This window comes from Zalophus californianus, chromosome 1, assembly GCF_009762305.2.
Source record: "Zalophus californianus isolate mZalCal1 chromosome 1, mZalCal1.pri.v2, whole genome shotgun sequence".
Lineage (NCBI taxonomy): Eukaryota > Metazoa > Chordata > Mammalia > Carnivora > Otariidae > Zalophus > Zalophus californianus.
In genome coordinates this window covers 213,163,368-213,183,273 of record NC_045595.1, presented here as the reverse complement: position 1 = coordinate 213,183,273, position 19,906 = coordinate 213,163,368, and positions in this window count along the sequence as shown.

Below are 19,906 nucleotides of genomic sequence, written 5' to 3'. Positions count from 1 at the left end.
GCACTCGGCGCTTGTGGTGCCATTCTAATAGGCGTACAGGGGTATCTTATTATGGCTTTATTTTGCATTTTCCTGGTGACTAGTGATGTTTAACGTCTTTCCGTGTGCTTATTGGCCGTTCTGTTTCTCAAGTTTAGGTGTTTGGCAATTTCTAATTGGGTCGTTCGGATTCCTATTATTGAGTTGTAGGAATTCTTGACGTATTTTGCATATGAGTTTGTCATATGTGTGTATGTGTATGTATGAACGTCTACACGTGTGTGCAAACAGGTCTACACACATGCACATAGGCACATACACACACCTGTGGCCTGCCTTTCACTGGAACAGAGGAGTTCAAATTTTTTAAATTTTATGAAGTCCTATGTATTTTATCTTTTCTGGTGCATCTTGTGCCCTCATCGAGCCCTGCTTCCCCCAGTGCCGGGAGGCTCTCCCGTGCTCCCCTCCGGAGGCTTCTTACGCGTTTAGCTTTTGGTCCACATCTGTAGATCCACTTTGAGATTCGTTTTGCCTGTGGTTTGGGACAGCAGTTGAGGCTTATTCTTTCTCTGTGGGTATCCAGTTGTCCCAGAACCATTTATTGAAAAGTCTCTCCTTTGCCCCCATTGAATCAATTTGAAACATTTGTCAGAAATCAAGTAAACATCAGCGGAAGGGGCTATTTCCGGACGCTGTTGTGTTCTGCTGAGCGGGACGTCTCTCCAGCGGTGACAGCACGCCATCTTGATTATTTTATTATTATAGCTGAAGGCTTGATGACATCGGGCAGTGTAAATCTTCTCATTCTTTGCTTCTTTCTCTACGTTAGTTTTGCTTTTCCCAGTCCTTCGCATTTCCATATACGTTTTACAGTCAGCTTGTCCTTCTCCACGGTCTGCACTGGGTCTATTTGTGTAGAATTGATGTTCTTTCTTTCCTGTATGTCTGGTGGAGGGCATCAGTGAGAGCGCGTGGGGCCAGAGCCGCTTTGCGGGGAGGCTGGAAGTCACCCTCAGTCAGTCTCGCAACAGCTTTGAGAGCCATGCAGAGTCCCTCTTCCATTTTTGAGCAAGCTTTGGAAGGTTATGTTTTTCAAGGCAATTGGGCGTTTCATCTGGGTTGTCGGTTTATTTCTCAGAGGTTCACAGTATCCTCCTAGTCTCCCCTTACTGTCTGTGGGATCTGCAGCCGCGTCTCCCGTCACACAGAGCCTTGTGCCGGCCGGTGCGCGGGTCGCTCCGTGGTGGATCCAGGCGCACTGGCGCCGAGCACGTGTCCCGTGGCCGTCGGGGGGCGTGCTCCGTAAATATAGACTGCGTGGTGGGTGACACTGCTGTCTTCCCTTTTTATTTGTTTTTAAGGTGGGAGTGTGCAGAGCACCATTGCACTCCTGGGTTTATTTCTTCAGCTCTGTCCGTCCCCGCTGCACGCACTCCGGAGCTGTCCCTTACCAGCTACGTGCTTTTTAGGACTGTTATGTCTTGAGGAACTGACCGTGGTTTAGTCGTGGACTGCCCCTCTTTGTCTTCGTGGATCCTCCTTGTTCCGGAGTCCGCCCTGATGTTAACACAGCCCTTCCAGCTCCTGGTGGGCGGCACTGTGTGACGGACGCTTTGCCTCCTGCACACTCGTGGCCTGTCTTCATGTTTCTTGTAGACGGCCCGTGGTGGGGTCTTGGAGGTGAACGCAGTCCGGCCGCCCCTGCTCCGTGTGTGGGGCGTTTGCCCCTCTAACCGTGAACGTAAGCAGTATGCCGGCTCCCGCTCTGCCATCTGGCTCCTCACCTCGGGGCTGTCTCGTCTTCTCCCCTTGCCCTGTCCTCTTCGCATGCCTTCCGCTGGGCTGTCCCCATTGCTCCATTTGGTCTCCCCAGGGAGGGGGCTGCGGCACCCCTCCGCCCTGTCCACCTCCCGTGGGTCACCTTGGACACGTGACCGCATGTTCCATGGGGAGGCCGTGGCTTCAACAGAGCCTCCCACTTTGATCATGTTTTGTAGAGCTGTGTTTGCATAAGACTTACTTCTCTGATAACAACAACGACAGAGGTTTGAAAAGTACAACAGCTCCCACCGTCGGATAGAGATGAAGTCTTAGTGAGGACAGGTGGGCTCGTCCAAGCCTGGCACAGAGGTCGGGCCGTGTCCGTCTGTGGGACTTTTCTTGTTCACATGGGACCAGGGAGCCAGTCGGCTGGGCCCGGAGGCAGCAGGCCCCATGCTCCGTGGCCCGGCCAGGCCGCAGCCTCTCCAGCCCCATCTTCCACCTGCCACGCGGCTGACGGCCACCCTAGGCGGTCGGGGGAGCGTCGAGGCAGGGACGGGCAGAGCGTGACAGAGGGCACTGGGCCAATGTGAGCTGCTGCTCTTCATCCTTCAGAAGCTTCTCCCTGACAATTTGCAGCCTGGCTCCCACCAGGCAGAGAGGAAGGTGCGGGGCCCCAGAGGCTTGGGGCTGGTGTTTCGGGCCCGGGTCAGCGGAGCCTCGCCTCCAGCCCCGGTCCCTTGAGGCACCGGCTGTCTATCTCCTCTCACCGGGTGCTTAGAAGACCCCACAGAGCGAGTGGGGGAAAGAAAGGGGTTCTCGGGTGGGTCCAACTGTCCAAACGGGCATTGAGGCAACCTTCCCTGAGCCTGGGCCATCGCTGGCCTCAAGGTGCAGAGTTGCCGGAAGGCACACCAGCACCAGCCAGTTCCTCCCGTCAGCCCCGACCAGGGCCCCTCCCGGCAGCGAGCTGGCTCGGAGTCTTGGCTTTGGCGGGGGACTCCCCAGGTAGAGGATGATGGATGCAGGGGATAGGAGCCCAGCTGGAAGGGCCTGGAGCCCCACTGGCCACCGCCCAGGGGCTCTCCAGACACCTAGAGCTCCTGGGGACACTGCCCATCCTCTCTGGGGCCTGGAGTTGCAGGCAGGCTGGCCCACGGCATTCTGGGCCCGAGCACTTAAGACACCTAATGGGCAGGTTCCCTCCGTGTGGGGGGGTGTAATTAATTTTCCTGAGATAGGCGTGACAGCCCCGCAGTCTGCACGTCTGAGCTGGGTGGTGATTATTGCCTCTCGCAGGTGTGGCACGGTATTGGCCCCAGGAATCCCGAGGGCTCACAGCCCCCCACACCTGCTGGGTGGTGCAGGGGCGGGTCAGGGGCAGCTGGAGGTCGGGGAGGTGCTGCCCGCCACCGCCACCCTGCCTGGAGGCCACAGGGTCAGGAGCGGCGTGAGGTTCGCAGATGCGTGGCAGGTGACGCAGGCTGGTGGCCAGAGTGTGGTGGGGGGCTGGGGGGGTCAGGAAAGCAGTGGAGCTGCCTCTGAATGGAGTGCAAAGCCGGGTCCTGCGGTGGGGGAGGGGATGCACCCAACACACACCCCAGCAACGTCACCCTGGTCAAGAGAGAGCCCCTGGAGCCTGGTGACATGGGGACTGCTCCCTGCCTCGGGCTGGCCGTGGTCTGTGGCGAGGGGTCAGAGCGGGGCAGGGAAGGGGTGCTGGCGGGGCTGTCGTCGGAGGCCCTCTGTGCCGTGGTGTTTTGGGGTCACTTCACCCCTCGTCTGAGTTGGCGGCAGCTGGTGCGGGAGCCGCGGGTGCGGAGGGCCATATGGAGGATGGACTGCTGTTTCTCAGGCTGCGGCCCCTTCAGAGCTGGGCCTCCTTCTCCCCTTCCATCCCTGAGGCTCCTCCTGCAGCTCAGAGGGCCAGAGCCTCACCCCCCATCCATGGGGAAGGCTAGAAGCACAGAGGCTTTGTCCCCATGGGGTGGCGAGTGGGGCACAGGCCCGAGGCTAACATGGAGCCTGTACAGCCCATCCCCCCGGGCCGGAGCTGCAGACTGCGGCCCCCGGCTCGCTCCACCCGGCCCTCCCCTCAAGCTCCCCAGCCTGTCTCCCAAGTTGAGCTGAGCTCATCAGGGTGGGCCCTAATCCCATGGCACCGGTGTCCTTACAACAAGAGGAGACTTAGGACGCACAGGGAGGGGAGGAGACAGGCAGAAATGTGTGTGCTGTGGCCACAAGCCAAGGAACCCCCGGGCCAGCAGATGCTGCCTGAGCTGGCGGAGGCAGGACGGACCCTTCCCTAGAGCCTCTGGAGCTTTTGGCTAAGCAGAACTGGCTGCCCGTGAGGTCCAGGCTTGATCTGGGGAACGGCCCGGGGGGTCTCCTGGGCTCTCAGGGACCTCGGCCACGGGCCGCCTTGCCCCACCCAGCAAGGGGAAGCCTTGCTCCCGGGGTCCAGGGCTGAGGGGCTGAGGGAGCCACCAGTGAGGCAGGCTCAGGCTAGGCGAGGGGTGCCCTGGGGGGTGCAGGTGTGCCTGGGCCGGCACGTGGAGGGGTCAGTGGAGGGTGGAGCTGCAAGAGCTGGACACTCAGGACCACCCAGGAGGAGCGTGGGTGCAGAGCCTGGTACACGGTCTGCCCCACGCCAACCACAGAAGGGGCCTGGCAAGGAGGTGGGGGGGTGAGTGGCCTACGCCGGGGCCAACGCCGTCCCCGGCAGCTATGGACAGCTGGGTGTGGGGCCAGGAAGCAGGAACCGAGGCAGAGGCTCGCCCAGCAGGTCAGCCACCTATCGGGGGCCATGGCACCTCATGCTACCTCCTGGCCTCAGTGGGGAGGGCTCAGGGGAGGGTGCCTGCCTGGGTCTGCCCAGGCGCAGGGGCTGGCCAGGGGGACCCCGTCAGTTTGCTGGGGTGACCTGGGGATGGTGAGGGGAGGGCGGCCTCCTGGTGCAGAGGCTGTGGGGAGACCACGGACGGGGGAGGCTGCTCCACAGCTGTGGGACCCCTGCAGCCAGACTCAATGGCCACTCACTGGCCCTCAGTCCCTTCCCCTCTGGGGGCTGGCGACATATCCCTCGACTTGTATACAAGAAGGACACTGAGTCCCAAAAGCTCCCTGCTGCCCCTGGGCACCGGGCCCCCTCCAAGCCAGGCCTGGGAATGCGGCTGTCCTTGGTGAGGGCCTGTGCTGGGCCTAGGGCAGGTGGTCTTCCCTTCCTTGGGAAAAGGGGAAATGAAAACGCAAGAAGGAAGTGGCTTCCCACGTGGCAGAGTCACAAGTGCCGGGGGCATGGATGGTGGCGGTGGGGGCAGTGGGCGCCGGGCCACTCCCCCCTCGGGCCCCCAGCCCTCTTGCAGCCAAATCCGTGGACACCATGGAGGCTGCTCGCTGGGCTGCCGAGAGAGCTGGCGGGGCGTCTCGGGGCAGCACCCCCTAACCACATCAGCCCTGGGCTTCCAGGCTCCCCTGTGCGGCGGGCTTCCCGTGGTGGGGCAGGCGCAAGGGCCTGAGAAGCAGGTGATGCTGCCTGCAGGCAGGCTGGGGCACCCCGTGCTGGCCCCACGAAGCCTGCTCATCTGTGGGGCACCTGGGATGGGACTCGGGGCAGAGGGGACGATGGGCGGAGAGAGGTGATGGGGTGTAGTGAGTGGGGCCCGTCTGCTCCTGGGAGGCAGCCCTGAAAACACACTCATTATTGTCGCTCCAAAAGGAAAGCCTTCTTTCCTGACTTCCTTGGGCCCAGGGCAGCTGGAGAGACGGCCCTCAGGAGGGGGGCAGGGGTCAGGACAGCAGGGGACTCCCCAGGAAAGGCCTGGGGAGCTGCAGGGAACCCGAGGTCAGAGGGGGAGGAGTGGCTGTGAGGGGCCACCAGCAGCCGGGGGCAGCTAGCCAGGGGCAGGAGCCCGCGCTCATCTCTGCCCCCCAGACGCCCTCTGGCGAGGTGCTGGCTGTCACACGCGGTGACTCACCCTCAGGCCCACTCGGTGGGGCAGGCTTGGTGTTTCCAGTGCCCGGATGAGGAAGCTGAACCCCGGGCTCAACCTGCAGGAAGCAGAAGAGAGGGCGTTGGTGCTGTGTCTGCACCCCTAGTCCTGCCACGGGCCCTGGCACCCCCGACTCCTCCTGCTTCACCCCAAGCAGGATGTGCATTCTTGAACCGGCTTTTATGAGAGGGGCAGGAGGGGGTGGAGGGGGCAGGAGGGGGTGGCCAGAGGGCTGGACAGAATTTAAGGTGGAGCGGGCTGCTCTGTGATGCATGTTTGCACGTGCGTGCGCACGCACACACACGCGCGCGCGTGTGCTCGTGCACGTGCGGACCTGGGTGTACACAGGCACAGAACCCGTCTCACTACTTGTTCTGACTTGGTCACCACCACAGGCTTAAAAAGCAAATATTTTGTCCCCAAGCTGCAGAGGAGGAAGCTCGAGAGATTTGGTGACTCAGACAAGTCCAGCTCGTCAATTGTGTTGGCCTGTGCGACTCCAGGCCGGGTTCGAGCCTGGGGACAGCACCGTCGACCAGCAGGGCTAAGTGGGCGAGCTCCTGGCGGAAGAAGGGTGTCTCGTGGGGGTCGGTGTGACCACAGGGGGAGGGGTGACCGCAGGGAGGTGACCTCCCCACTGCAGTGCAGGACGAAGGAGCAGGCCTTCATCAGAGGAGGAGGTTACCCTGTGCCCTTGTGCAGGGAGGGCCGTGGACAGCAGGCCTCTGTCCCCTCTGGGCCTGCCGGCTGGCCTGGACTAACTGCTCCTGCGGCCCACAGTCCCCCGTGCCCGGGGTGCTCTGCCACTGGGCCGGGCTCTCACGCCCCCGGGGGCGTCTGCCCCTCACGCCCTGCTTCCGCCTGCTCACGAGGCCCCCGTGTTCCAGGGGTCCTGGGGACTCCTGAGAGCAGCCGCTGTCCAGGCCGGCTGTGCCGAGCTACTCCAGCCCCACCATGAGGGAAAGCGCTGTGTGTGTGCGCGTGTGTGCACGTGTGTGTGCACGCGAGCACGCCCGCCTGAGTCCGAGACCTCTGCTGTCCAGGGGCCGAGGGTCTGTCCAGTGAGACAGAGGAGGCCTGGGTGAGGTGAAGCCTGAAGTCATCTCTGCTCCAAAAACCGGATCCAGGCAGATCTTTCCAGGCCCACTGGAATCCTGTGCATCCAGGCAGAAGGAAATGAAAGTTTACTGTAAACAGGCTCCCGGTAGCCTTCGTTTATTGTCAAATATTATCACAAAGACCTGCTTCCAGGAAGGCCCTGTGGGGAGAGCTGGCCCAGCCTGCAGGTGAGCAGAGCCCAAGGGAGGTGGAGGGGCCGCTCCGCCCCAGCTCAGGCTCCTATAAAGCCCACCCACCGCCCCTCAGCCACGGGGCTGGGGTCACGGCTCAGTGTGCACGCTCCTGGGCCGCCCAGCCTTCAGTGCCAGCTCTTTGGCCTCGGGGCCCAGGGCTGAGTCACGGGCTCGCTGGGTGTGAGCTCGGCTGATCTCTGCACAGACGTTATTCTGTTTTTGTGTGAACGCGAGGCCTCCTCAGGTGGCATTTCATCCGTGACTTTGAGCCCTAGGTGACTTTTTCTTTATATTGCTTATCTTGGGGGACAGACTCAGAGCCAAATGCTGGGAGCCCCGCAGGCTTGCCTCCGAGTTCCTGAGGACCCGTCTGGAGCCTTCTGGGCGCTGTGGCCCTGGGAGGCTCTGCCTGCCAGGAGGCCCCTCCCCAGGAGTACAGGTGTAGTCTGCCGCGGGTGGGGGTGCCCACCCTTCCCCCGGCCCCACTCAGCGAAGCCCCCTCTTCCCCCCAGGGAGGGCATATGCAGGAGCCTGCTGTGCTCTTGCCAGATCCGGCTTCTAGGCCCATCCAAGCACAGCTCTGGTGAGACTGGACGCTGGAGTCTAACTCGGGCGATGACTTGGGGACCACTTCCCCAGCCTGACCCAGGTGGGGATGGACTGAGGGTGGGAGGGCCCCTTCGCCCTGGGCAGATGCTCTCAGGGTGACTCACCCAGGTGCGGGGCCGTGACGAGCTTCCCTGCTCACCCTGGCTGCGCTCGGCTTGGGAAGCCTCAGATACCGGCACCTACTCGTGACATGGGGTGCAGGCATCCAGTTAGCTTGCCCAGGCAAGGCCCACGCCGGGCGTTGAAGCCACCCTATACAGAGGCCAGTGTGGCTGTCAGGAGTCCTGACCAGCTCCCTGCCCGGCTCCGTACTGCCAGGAGCCCTCTGCGGCCTCACTGGGGATTTGGGGCTCTCCGCTGCCCTAGGGCGCAAACAGGTAGGGTCTGGAGTCCCAGGTTGCAGGTTGGGGGTGCTGCCTGAAGAGTTTTGAGGGGCCCCATGAATCAGGCAGACAGAGGTGAGAGAGAGGTGGAAGGAGAGGGGAAGAGATCTACCTTGTGGCTACGTGGGGAGCTGGGGACAGGAAGGCATGGCAGTGTCTTTCTGCTGGGTGGGGTCAGCAAGTGGGTGGGGTGCAGGGACCTTAGGAAGAGATGCTGTGGTCCATGCATCCCATCACGCTGCTGGAAGGAAATGCATGCCAAGGATGGATTTGCAAATTATGTTTGGTCCCCATGAGCGTGCGTCCGTGCGTGTTTAATCCCATGGTGCTCCAGGATGGGAAGAGGCGGCACCGTGCACAGGTGCCCACCTCACGGCTTTGCAGCACCTGGCCTTCGCCCCACCACTCCCTGCCCGTCCTCTGTCCTTCCTGTGCTAGCCCGCCCCTAGCCTCTCTGACGCTTATGCACTCTCTGCCGGGACACCCTGAGGACCCTTGCCTGGGTACCTGCACACATCTTTCAAGACCCAGCCCTGCCCTTCCCCTTGTTTCCCTGGTATCTCTGCGCCCCCCTACCTGACGCCTCCCTACCTGACGCCCCCCCTACCTGACGCCCCCCTACCTGACGCCTCCCTACCTGAACACCTAGGTATTAAGCTCTTGTTCCTGCATGAGTGTTATCTCTCTATATTAGAACTCTCTTCACTCAGAATTTCCATTCAAATGAACATAAAAAAGGAGTTCATTGGCTTACATTAACTATATCTCTCAGGAGCAGCTTCAGGCTTGGCTGGATCCAGGAGCCCAAATCTGCCTATCTCTCTAGGTCTTGGTTCTGCTCGTCTTTTATTGACTTCATTCTGGGTGTCAACTCTGTCCCCACGGGATGGAGGTGGCCTTTGACAATCCATTTGCTTCCTACCAAGTTAGCAGCCCCGAGTAGGAAGAGGCTGATTTTCTGATCACTCTGTAAACAAGTCCCAGAGGGGGTTCTGTGGCTTGGGTCAGGTGCACACCCCAGAGCCAACTACTGTGGCTGGCAGATGAGGTACACGTCTGTCCTTATATTGGATAAGGTCAGCCCCATAGGAAGGAGGGAGTTTTCCCCTGCCTGGCGGATGGGAGAGGGAGGCTGGGCAGTAACCCCAGCAGGATGGGTGAGTTCCTTCCAGGAGCGTTGTGCATTTTAGGTGTCTCTGTATCCACAGCCCCTTGCACCATGCCTGGCACATAGATGGGTATGATCTTTCTCGACTGGCAACCACCCCTCTCCCCCTTAGGGGCTTCTTGGCCTTAGAGAGTGAAGCACATGGGCTCTGGGGAAGTTATGAAGTGACGAAGGTCATCTTTGGGAAACCTCTCAGATGTCTGGGTCTGGCTGTCGCTCATCTGGTGGCCTCAAAATGAAGGACTAAACTGCAGCAGACCTGACAGGAGGAAAGGGTGGGCAGGCTTTCCTTGCCCTGAGGCCCTTCTCACAATGATGCATTGTTCAACTCCAAATCCAAACCGGTAGCTTACAAGGTTGACTTTGGCAACGGTGGGATGGAAAATGCGAAATGGAGGCTGGACACTGTCTACCACGGTCATCCCGGCAGGACACCCAGTGCCAGCTTTAGCGGAGTTAGAGCCTTGAGGTCATTATTTGGGGTCCTGGATCTAGCCATGCCTGAAGCTGCTCCAGGTGATGCAGTATGGAAGCCAACAAACAATCCGTATCCCAAATTACCATGTCCTTGATGCTGTAAGAAGGGGGTTAGGTCTTTGTGAGAATGTGCATTAAAATGACTTCCCTGCCAGCACCATTGTTAACAGGACCATCCTGCTCTCAGGGGTGGGGAAGGAGTTCAAATGGATTTGGTTCTTAATGAGCAATGAGCGCATATCTCCTGGGCAGCCCCTCCACCCCGCCCCCGCCAGCGGGGGCTGGCTGCTTCCAAGGCCCTACCTCCTCCTCAAGGGCCAAGGGAGGCCTCCCTGCTCTGCGGATGCACCCAAGCCCACCCCACGCAGAGGTGCGTCTGGCCCGGGGTTCTCTGACCCCAGGGAACAGTGGAGCGGGGCGTGTGGTACTCACACGGGCCTCCAGCTCACTTTGTCTCCCCTTCTAGCTATCTTCTGTCCTCACCATCTCCTCTTCACCTAAACCACAGACAAATGCACTCCCACCCACTGTCCTGGCTTTGGTGAGGTATATTTCTGCAGGAAAGCCGCAAGCCCACAACATCCCCGTTCTCCCTCTGTGTGCATGACAGTTGCAGAGCCTCAGCTCAGCGTGAACACGGAACGGTTTCTTTGGGCCCACGGTGCCTTCCAAGCACGCTCTGCCACCTCCACCCCCGTGCAAGCCCCTATGCAGACCCTACACCACCCGGTAAAGCAGCTTCTCATCCCACCCAGCGCGCCCCGCCCCCGGAGCTAGGCTGCACCAGGTGGGGCTTGGAGGAGGGGTGCAGGCGTGTCTGCCCTCCACCTTCTGGGCTGCCCCCCATTCGCGGACGTCAGCCGTTCTGACGCCCCCCTCACTCCCAGGCTGGGCAGGGGAGCACCCCGGTGTCTGTCCTGGTGAATCATCTGCATTAGGCGCTGCAGGGAAGTGTGTGTCCATGGAGGGCCTCTCAGGATGGGTGTGTGGTGTGTGGGGGGAGTGGGAGGGTCAGAGGTGGCTCAGCGCCACTGCCACATGCACCCCTGGTCCCCAATTCCAGGGCTCTGGTGAGAACCTCACGCAGACTCTCACGCACAATTCCAGTGCTCACTAGGCCATTGCTGGTTCCCGAGGCGGCCCCCGGGGCCCCCACCTCCTGGTGTTGGTGCTCTTGTGGAGTCCGGGCTGCTCTGTGCAAAGGTACGGGACACCTGAGACTAAGTCACAAATGACACAGTGGTCTCCACCTTTTTCCGTCTTGGATCACTGACTCCGGGGGAGGCTGGCTGCCACATTGTAAGCCGCTCCGTGAAGCGGCCACGTGGCAAGGAGTGGCAGTCCCTGCCTGCAGCTGTGGAACCCCGCTCAGAGAACAGACCCTCCCGCCCCGGTGACACCGTCCGATGACGTGAGCCTGTCTGACATCTTCGCTGCAAGCTCAGGATCAGCCCTGAGTCAGAATTCCCAAATCCCTGAGCCACAGAAGCGGACGGTAATAAACGCTTGACGTTTTCAACTGCAAAGTTCTGCGGCGAAGCACTGCACAGCCATGGTGGACTGCTTTCCTGCGTGTGTGTGTGTGTGTGTGCACGCATTTGTGTGTACGCATGTGTGCGCGCACACGTTTGTGCGCGCGCGTGTGCATGTATGTGCGTGCATTTGTGTGTTCACGTGTGCACATGTGTGCGTGCACGTGTGCGTGTGCACGTATGCATGTTCTTCTGGAGAGCCCTGACCGACACAGCAGCCGCGCATGCCACCCTCCCAGGCTCCCAAGTTCACCTCCCCGACCTCCTGGGCCCCTCCAGCCCCAAGGACACCCCCCATCTGTCTACACACCTGCACAGGGCTTCCCTAGGCAACGCTTCTCAAGTGACCCGGGTTTGAACGCATTTCTCGCCGGGCCCATGCGCAGCAAAGCCACCCCCACCCCAAGCCAAGACCCAGCCCACGGCCGTTGGAAGGGACTTTCCGGGCCTTTCCCAGCTGTTGGAATCCGGAGGTAGCTTTCACCTGCTCCTCGGGTCTACCCACAGCAGCACCAGTGACTGGCAAGGACAATTAACAAAGAAAATGCCATCAGACGCACTGAAACTACTTTCTGCTTTCTTATGACTGATCGTGAACCCCCATAAATAATTATTCCAAGGGGCCAACATGTGAGAAGAGAGTGCTCGGGTCAAGCATCACGGGGGGGACGTGCGGCCTCCGGGGGCTCCAGGAGCCACATTCCAGCAGGGAGAGAGGGCAGAGGGGTTCGGACCCTGCCCTGGGGGCCCACACACCCCAGCACTCCGGGGAAAGCCCCGGGAGGAGGGATTTCCTCACCGCATCCCGGGAATGTTTTCCCTCGGAAGGAAGGGCGTGCAGGGGCACGCTCTCTTCCTGGCAGGGAATCCCGGGGCTCCAGCTGGTGCCTCCCTGGGGAAGCCACAGAGGGGGCCGTTCCCCTGCAGTGAGGGACAGCAGGGGTGGAGCCTGCCTTTGTTTAAAAGTTTGATATTTTGTTCATTATGAATTTTGAATTAATTTTAATTTTTAAGAGTATTGCCCTAAAGTAGGGTTGATCTTGATGAGTGAGGTGTTTAGTGACTCCCACTTAAATTTTGGACCAAGAGGAGTATCCCCCTCACTGTGCCCTGAGGCTGATGTCTGGTTTCTGCCCTCGAGTGACGTGACACACAAGGAAAGCCTGGGTGTCCGTGGTCATCTGAGCAGGGCCATCTCCCGCGGAGCCTGAACCCCATGTGGGCAGGTGCAGGTGGAACTCGATGCCCACTGGAGCCCGGTGCCAGCCCCTGGCAGACCCCAGCAGAAGCCCAATAAACAGCAGTACCCATAAGGGGCCTGACCCACCCTGATCAGGACGCTGCACGGCGGCAGGCCCTGGCGCGGCAGGAAGGCTGTTGGAGGGACACAGAGAAGCCACTGTCCGTCTGCTTGCCCGCCCGAGCCCCATGCAGTGATGGGGTAGTGCTCTGGCCAGCAGGCTGCTTCTGTGGCAGGAAAGGCCTGAGGGTTGGTGTGGATCCTCCCAGAAGAGGCTGGGCCAGATCTCGCCAGCTCTGACCCTGGGGCCTGTGTTCGTCCATCTGATAAATAGAGGAAGGGGCAGCAAATGCTCCTTGACCTGGTGCTGTGCTGGGGGCTTCATCCTGTTGGCCAGCCCCACCCTCCTGACCCCCGTCGTGTAGTTGGGGCTCGGTGTGTTCAGTGACCTGTCTGAGGTTGCCCAGCACCTGCCCCCGGGTCACCCCAAAGCGTGGAGCTCCCCAGTCTCCTGAAACTGGGTCCCCTGGAAAGGGAACGAATGGGGGGCTCCAATTTCTGATGTTCTCCATCGGCCTGGTCGAGGGCCTTGCAACCGAGCCCTGGGACGGCCCAGAAGGCCACCAGAACGGAAGGGCGTGGGGGAGGCAGGCAGCAACACTTGGGACCCCCCTCCAAGCTGCCCACTGTCTGTCCTGTGTGCGGCCAACTAGGCTCAGGGCCGACCCGAGGGCACCCGCCCCACCTAACAGCAGGCAGTCCACAGGGACCAGAGCGCGTGTCCTGTGGACAAAGGCTCCGGCCTGCTTGGTTTCTGCAGGGAGCGGGCTGCCCTCTCAGAGAAGGAGATGGAAGCCACAAAGCCCCTGGCAGGGCTGAGAGAAGGAAGGGCACCGGACAGAGAGGCCTGTGCGCGGGTAGACCCTGCGTGCATGTGTGCCACACACACACACGTGTCACACGCACACCAGGGACACACACACACAGAACTAGGCTTTCCTCATACACACGCACAAAGCTGCCAGGTCACACATCAGCCAAAGCTGTGTTTCCGCTCTCACCCTCTGTCCCTGTCTCACTGCCTGACCAGGGCCATCCCAGGAAGTGTGAGACCAGGGACTAGACCTGCTTCCGAGATGGGCCATTTGAGGGACACGCTCAGACCCTCCTGATGGAATCAAAGGTTGTTGGGCAGGTAGAGTCACCTGGGCACCATTCCAGCCAGGAGAAATACCCCTGCACCCAGATGAGAGAACCGAAGGCCAGGGAGGCCCGGGCTTGCCTAAGGTCACACAGCACACGTAGGCTCCTTTCTGCATGTGGCCTGGGGGTGGAGGGACTCAGCTTATGAATCAGAATCAGTGTGGGGACTACATCCAGCTTTTCACCCTGGGCCCCGGCCCCGGCCCTCGGCTGCATAGACAGTGGGTACCAATAAGTATTGGCAGAGGGGCTACTGGATGGAGTTCTGACATCCTCCCTCCTTTTTCCCATTTATGCCCAACGAGGAAGGACCCCATGGACCCTCTACCTCACTCTCCCAGAAAACGACCTTGGCACATACTTTGTAAACAAGACCACAGTTACTACTCAAGCCCCCTGCTGACCCACTCTCTGCCTTCGGATGTGCTTCCTCACCTGCTAGTCATTCTCTGTGTCTCTTCCTCGTTCCTTTATTGAAGGGAGGTGAGCCTTGTCTCCTTTCCAAGCCTCCCTCTTCCCTGGGATTCTGATCCACATCACTCATTCTTTCTGTCATCTACAAACTGCCCTCAGGCTCTTTGCCTACATCTGCAAATATCCCTGCAAACATCCTGAGCCCTTCTTCTTCCTCATCTCCCTGATGAGTCAACACCTTGCTCAGGTAGAAACGTCCCTCTTTGGCTCGGGGGATGCTCTTACTTGAGGTGGACTTGTCCAGTAGTAACACAGCCTCGCCCACTTTCTTAGGGTTAGAATTTGACGCTGTGTCTTTCCCTATCCTTTACCTTCAATCTCTTTGTGTTCTGATATTTAACCTGTGTCTCTTGGCAAGAGCCTACAGTTGAGTCTTGGTTTTCTCATCCCGTCCGATAAGCTCTGTCTTTCCACTGGAATGTTTAGTCCATTTACATTTAATGTAATTAGTGGTATGGTTGGCTTCAGACCTTCCACCTTTGCTATTTGCTTCTTCATTCATCCACCTTCTCTTTCAACCTCCGTCCCCCCCTTTCCAGACTTTTCTGGTGCTCTGTCTCTGTCTTTCGACAGATCTATGCTCGCAGCTGGGATCGCTTTCCTTCAGCCTGAAGAGCTTCCTCTGCCTTTGTTTTGTTGCACAGGTCTGTCGACGGGTGATAAATTCCTTCCGCTTTTGTTCGTCCGAAAATACCTTCATTTTCATATTCATTTTGGAAGGATGTTTTCACTGGGTATGGAATTCTAGGTTGAAAGTTCTTTCCGTCAGCACTTTGAAGATGTATTAAATTGTTTCTGGCTTCCGTTGGTCTTGACTGGAAGGCACTCATCATTCCTACTGCTCTTCCCCAGGAGGCAATGCGTCGTCTTCTCTGGAAGCTTCTAAGGTTTTGCCTGTATTCTTAGTTTTTAGCAGGTTCACTATAATGTGCCTGGGCGTGGTTTCCTTTGCCTTTATCCTCTTCTGAATTTGCAATGTTTCTTAAATCTATGGGGTGATGTCTTTTATCAGTTTTGGAAAAATCTTCAGCCGTCATCTCTTCAAGTATTTATTCTGTCCCGTTCTCAATCTCTTCTCCTTCTGCGATGCCAGTTATAGGTGGGGCTTGGATGATAGACTCTTTGTCATTAGCTCATATGTCCCTTCTGTTCCCATTTCTTCTCTGTCTATGCCTCACTCTGGATACTTTCTATTGACTTGTGTTTGCCCAAACTGTATTGTTGAACGCACGTAAATCTAACGCACGAACGATGTGATGCCCCGCGTTCATAGTTGGTCTCTGTCACTCGAGCACACGTCCGGAATGCTGTTTTGTTTCTCATTCTTTCTTCTGGCTACACTCTCTCACACCCAAACCAAACAACAAGTCCTTGGGTTTAGACACTGAGCTTTCAGCAGCAGAGTGCCTTTGGTTCTCTTTCAGAGATTCCATTTCTCTGTTGAAATTCTCCCTCCTTTAATTCATTTTATATGTTTCTCTGAATTCTTTAACATATTTGTAATAGTTATTCTGAAGTCCTTGTTCAATAACTTTAACATCTGGGTCATATGTGAGTCTGCTTCTCATGCCAAATTTTTCCTCTTGATTAAGGGCCACATTTTCCTAACTTCTTCTCATGTCTCATAATCTGTTATTGTCTTCTGGGCATTATGGTTAAAAGAACTGCAGACAGTGGGGTAAGTATTGCTTTCCCCCAGAGGCATGCACTCTTTCCTCTGTTAGGCAGCTAAACGAGGAGCTGATCACTCTGGTCCACTCAGAAGGTAGAGGCCTTCTTTATCCTAAAAACAATAAGATGATTTTCACAACAAAAGAGCAAAACCCCAAATCTCCTCATCTGGCTTCCCTCTTGCTGCTTGGCTCCTACTTTCTCTGAGTCCTCTGCCGACTCAAATCCCTGTCCACTTCTGAACCTGGGGTCTCCATCCGTGGTCTCGGCGGTGGCTGTCAGGGCCTGGGGGTTCCCAGCTCTGACCGGCCTTTTGGGGTCAGTCCACTCAGCACCCCTCCCCTGAGTGTCCCAAATGGGCTGGGGTTGTCTCCCTCCACCCCCACCAGCCCCAGGGGCAGCCTGTCCAAACGTTCCACTCTCCATCCGACTTCCGTCACGGCATGCGACTCATCTTGCCAATGGGAGTGAGTGAGCAACACATGACCTCCGGGGGACGACCTGTGGAAGTTGGCACCATTCCCGAGTCTCCCCCAGCCTCCCTGCCATGGTGATTGCGTGTTTTGGGAGGGTCCACGAGTGAGATAAAGATGGGGGCCCTAAGCCTTGGAGGTCTTGGGGCTATTTGTTACCTTAGCATGACTTTACCTGTTGTGACTGAGGAGGGCTCCGTCGCCCATTTCCCAGCCTGTTGTTCTAGAAGCAGAGGCATAACCTGGTCCCTTCCTCTTCCTCACCCGCCACCCAGGACACACCAGGTCACAGGGACGGAAGCCTGTGTGCTCTCCTGTTACACTGCTGACACCTGGCCAGGCCCTCGCTGTCCCCCCCCCCCGTGTATTTTGGGGCTCTCTCAGCCAGGGCACGCAGGATGGAGCTCCCTGACTTCTGAGCACGTCCACAGAGCACCTCCGCGGGCATCTGGAAAGGTGGATCGGAGCCTACCGATGTGACGGCTGCCCGCGCCACTGGTGGTAAAGCCCCTCACGGCCCTACACAATGGGCTCTCTCTGCCCGTGGGCCACCAGCCTCTCAGTCCCTGACAAGCCCGACCTCTCAACTCCATGGCCTTTGCCAGGGTGGGTTCCCCTTCCTGCACCCTCTGCCCCCACCACGCCTGGTCTCCATCCAACTCACCCCCATCCTGCGACCTCAAGTGTCAGCCACTGGGAAACTGTGACTGATCCCCCCAGCACCAGGCCCCTGTCTTCCACCCCTGAGCAGCTGCTCCTTACAGCTGGGAATGACGTGTGCGTGTGCATGTGCGTGTGTGCCATTTTAGGGGTCAGTGCCTGCTCTGTGATTGGATGGACACTCCAAAGCAGGGGGGTCTGCTCAGCTCACTGCTCTACCACTAGCACCTCCCCGCACAGGGAAGTCACACGATGCGTGTTTGTTGATTGAATATGTAAGTGGAGGCTCTAAGAAGAGCACGTGTTCATTGTGCTGAGTGGCTGGGATAACTCTCCCATCTCCCGAAGCTGACGCCCAGGAGTGCACATGACCGAACTGCACGGGGCAGTGGGGACAGAGGGCGGGACCGTCACCTGCTCAGGATCTGCCTTCGCAGCAGGTGGTGTTCAGAGAGCAAGGCCCCATGGGGTGGACGGGGGAGGGCAGCTGTCGCTGACAAGCCTGGGGCAGGAGGGGAGGAAACCGCCCTTCCTCTCTGGGGGGAGGGGGGTGCGCCATGGCCACCACTTTGATGACCGGCCTCACAGCATCTCAACCAGAGTGCGGGGCTGCTGGGCCGGGGATCCCTTCCTACATACTGCAGGGAGCCCACCTCGGCCCCTCCTTTCCCGGCTCAGACTCTGTCTCCAATCCTGGGGTGACAGGCCCGTGAAGGCGCCCCCCACCTCTTTCTCAAGTTTTCTCTCTGTTCAGTGCCGGCTCATATCATCTTTTCCCCATCACCCTAGGGAATTAGTACCATTTTGCTGCTGGGTAGGGCAGGGGACACTGCTCTCGGGGGTGGGGAGCAGCTTCTCGCGCTCTGTGTGGGTGACCGTCACCCTCGTTCAAGGGATGCCAGGCGGGGGACGAGAGTGGAGCTTCCTGAGAATGTCCTGGACCGACCAGCCTGTCATGACCACTCATCCGTCGTCCGCAGACCAGCGCTCCTGACATACCCACACTGCACCACCCACAGACCCGGGCTGGGGTTTCCTTGAAGAGCCAGAGCAAAGTCCTCTAGAGCTCAGAGAGGCGCAAGGCTCTGTGCTTTGCAGGCAGTTTCCAACTGGCCTGTCCCCACACCCTGGGAACACTCCCTTAGCTGCTTGTTTCTGGGTGATCCCCCTGGTCTGGCATGAGGGCTCAGACCCACCCGGAGGGCAGGGTCTCTAACAGTGGGAGCACAGGCTCTGGCCCCTCCTGAACTGGCAAAAACTTTGCAAAAATGAGACATTCCAGTCACGACCAGTTACGACCTCGGTCTCTCCACTCTGGACCCCTCCCCACCCCAGGCATGACCCCTCTGGGGCCTTGCAGGAGCCACAGGCATTAGGGGGCATAGAGTTGGGGCCACATCTGGCTTGCGTAGAGTGGATGTCTCTGCTGGTGGTTCACGCTCACCTCTGGGTGGCATACCTAGGTCGTGGCCACCCAGAAACTCCCAGCTCTGCTGCCCCAGGCTTAGTGGCCACGCCACATAGACCATAGGGTGAGAGGTCGAGTCTGGACGTCAGCACGTCAGTGGGTCCTGGTTCTGGGGATGTGTGAGCTCGGGGATGCGGCCAGAGCTAGTCTGTGGAACGTTCTCCAAACCTGACAGCTCGTATGAAAACAAAGCAGAACACCCCGGCAGAGGGTTCCCTATATTTCATTATCCAGAAAGTGTGCTCACCATCATCAGGAAAGAAGCTTTCCTATAAATAACTAGAAACAAATTTTAATCAACCATGCAAGAGGAAAGCCTGAATTATCTTTTTATTCTCTTTGTAGGAGATGTTTTTTCAGAGGAAATGCTACAACATTATGACATCATTGCCCATGAAGAGACAACCTCAGTATCCAGCTGAAGGAGAGAAAAAAAGGGAATGACACAGGTTTGTCAAGAGATCAATATTTTTTCTTAATTTTTCATGTATATGGAATTTAAAATATGATCCTTTGCTATGATTTCTTCTCATTCCAAATTGGCACTTTTACACCTACATTTTGTGGTTATAACTCTGTATTCTTTTTCTTGGAATGGTGCCCCAGAGTGTGAAAGCTTCAGGCCCATGAAACCTGGATCAGCTGCTGTGCAGGCCCTTGAGTGATACAGCAGACTCAAGGAAGCTTCTGGAAGGGTGGAAGGTGGAATGAGCCAAGAGGGTGTCGGAGAGTCTGCAGGAAGCCAAGCCAGCAGCCCCTGACTTGGCTGTCCCCAAGGACACGAGGGCCCGTGTCGGTGCTTCTTGGGCTTATCTCTCTGCTCAAACAGAACGAGAACAAATCTTGCAGTCCCAGAGGCATGTTGCAAAGATTTAAACATTAAAATAAATATATGGTATTTTAATAATGAAATGCATTTGAATTTTTAGGGGAAGATGCATTTTGAAGGATTGCAGGCATATGCTTTGAAGGAAAAAAAAAAGACTTTATTCTTTAGAGCAGTTTCAGGTTCCCAGCAGAACTGAGCACAGTACAGTGCCCCCACCCCCATCACAGCCTCCCCCGCCCCCAGCAGAGCCGCACACTTGCCACGTGGAGATCGCGGAGACGGATGGGCCCCCTGACGTCATCGGCACGCAGAGGCTTACGTCAGGATCGCTCCTGGAGGTGTGAGTTCTGTGGGTTTGGGTGAAAGTCTGCTGACCTGTGTCCACCATCGCAGTGCCATGAAGAGCAGCCTCCCTGCCCTGCAAATCCTCTGCGCTCCGCCTGCTCACCCGCCCCCACCCGCCAGCCGCTGACCTCTTTGCTCCCCGCGGAGTTCAGAGAGTGCTTTTAAAATGAAGCTTTTGATTGGAAAGTAATGAAAGAAGAAGAGAAAGGAAAAACAAAACCCAACAGTCTCTGGAATGCACCCTGGGGTGGTGGGTGGGGTCTCTCTGCGGGGCTGTGTAGCCCTGGGCCACCCCTGCCTGACCCTGAGACCCCCCCGAGACAGGGGTCTGACACCTGTCACAGCCC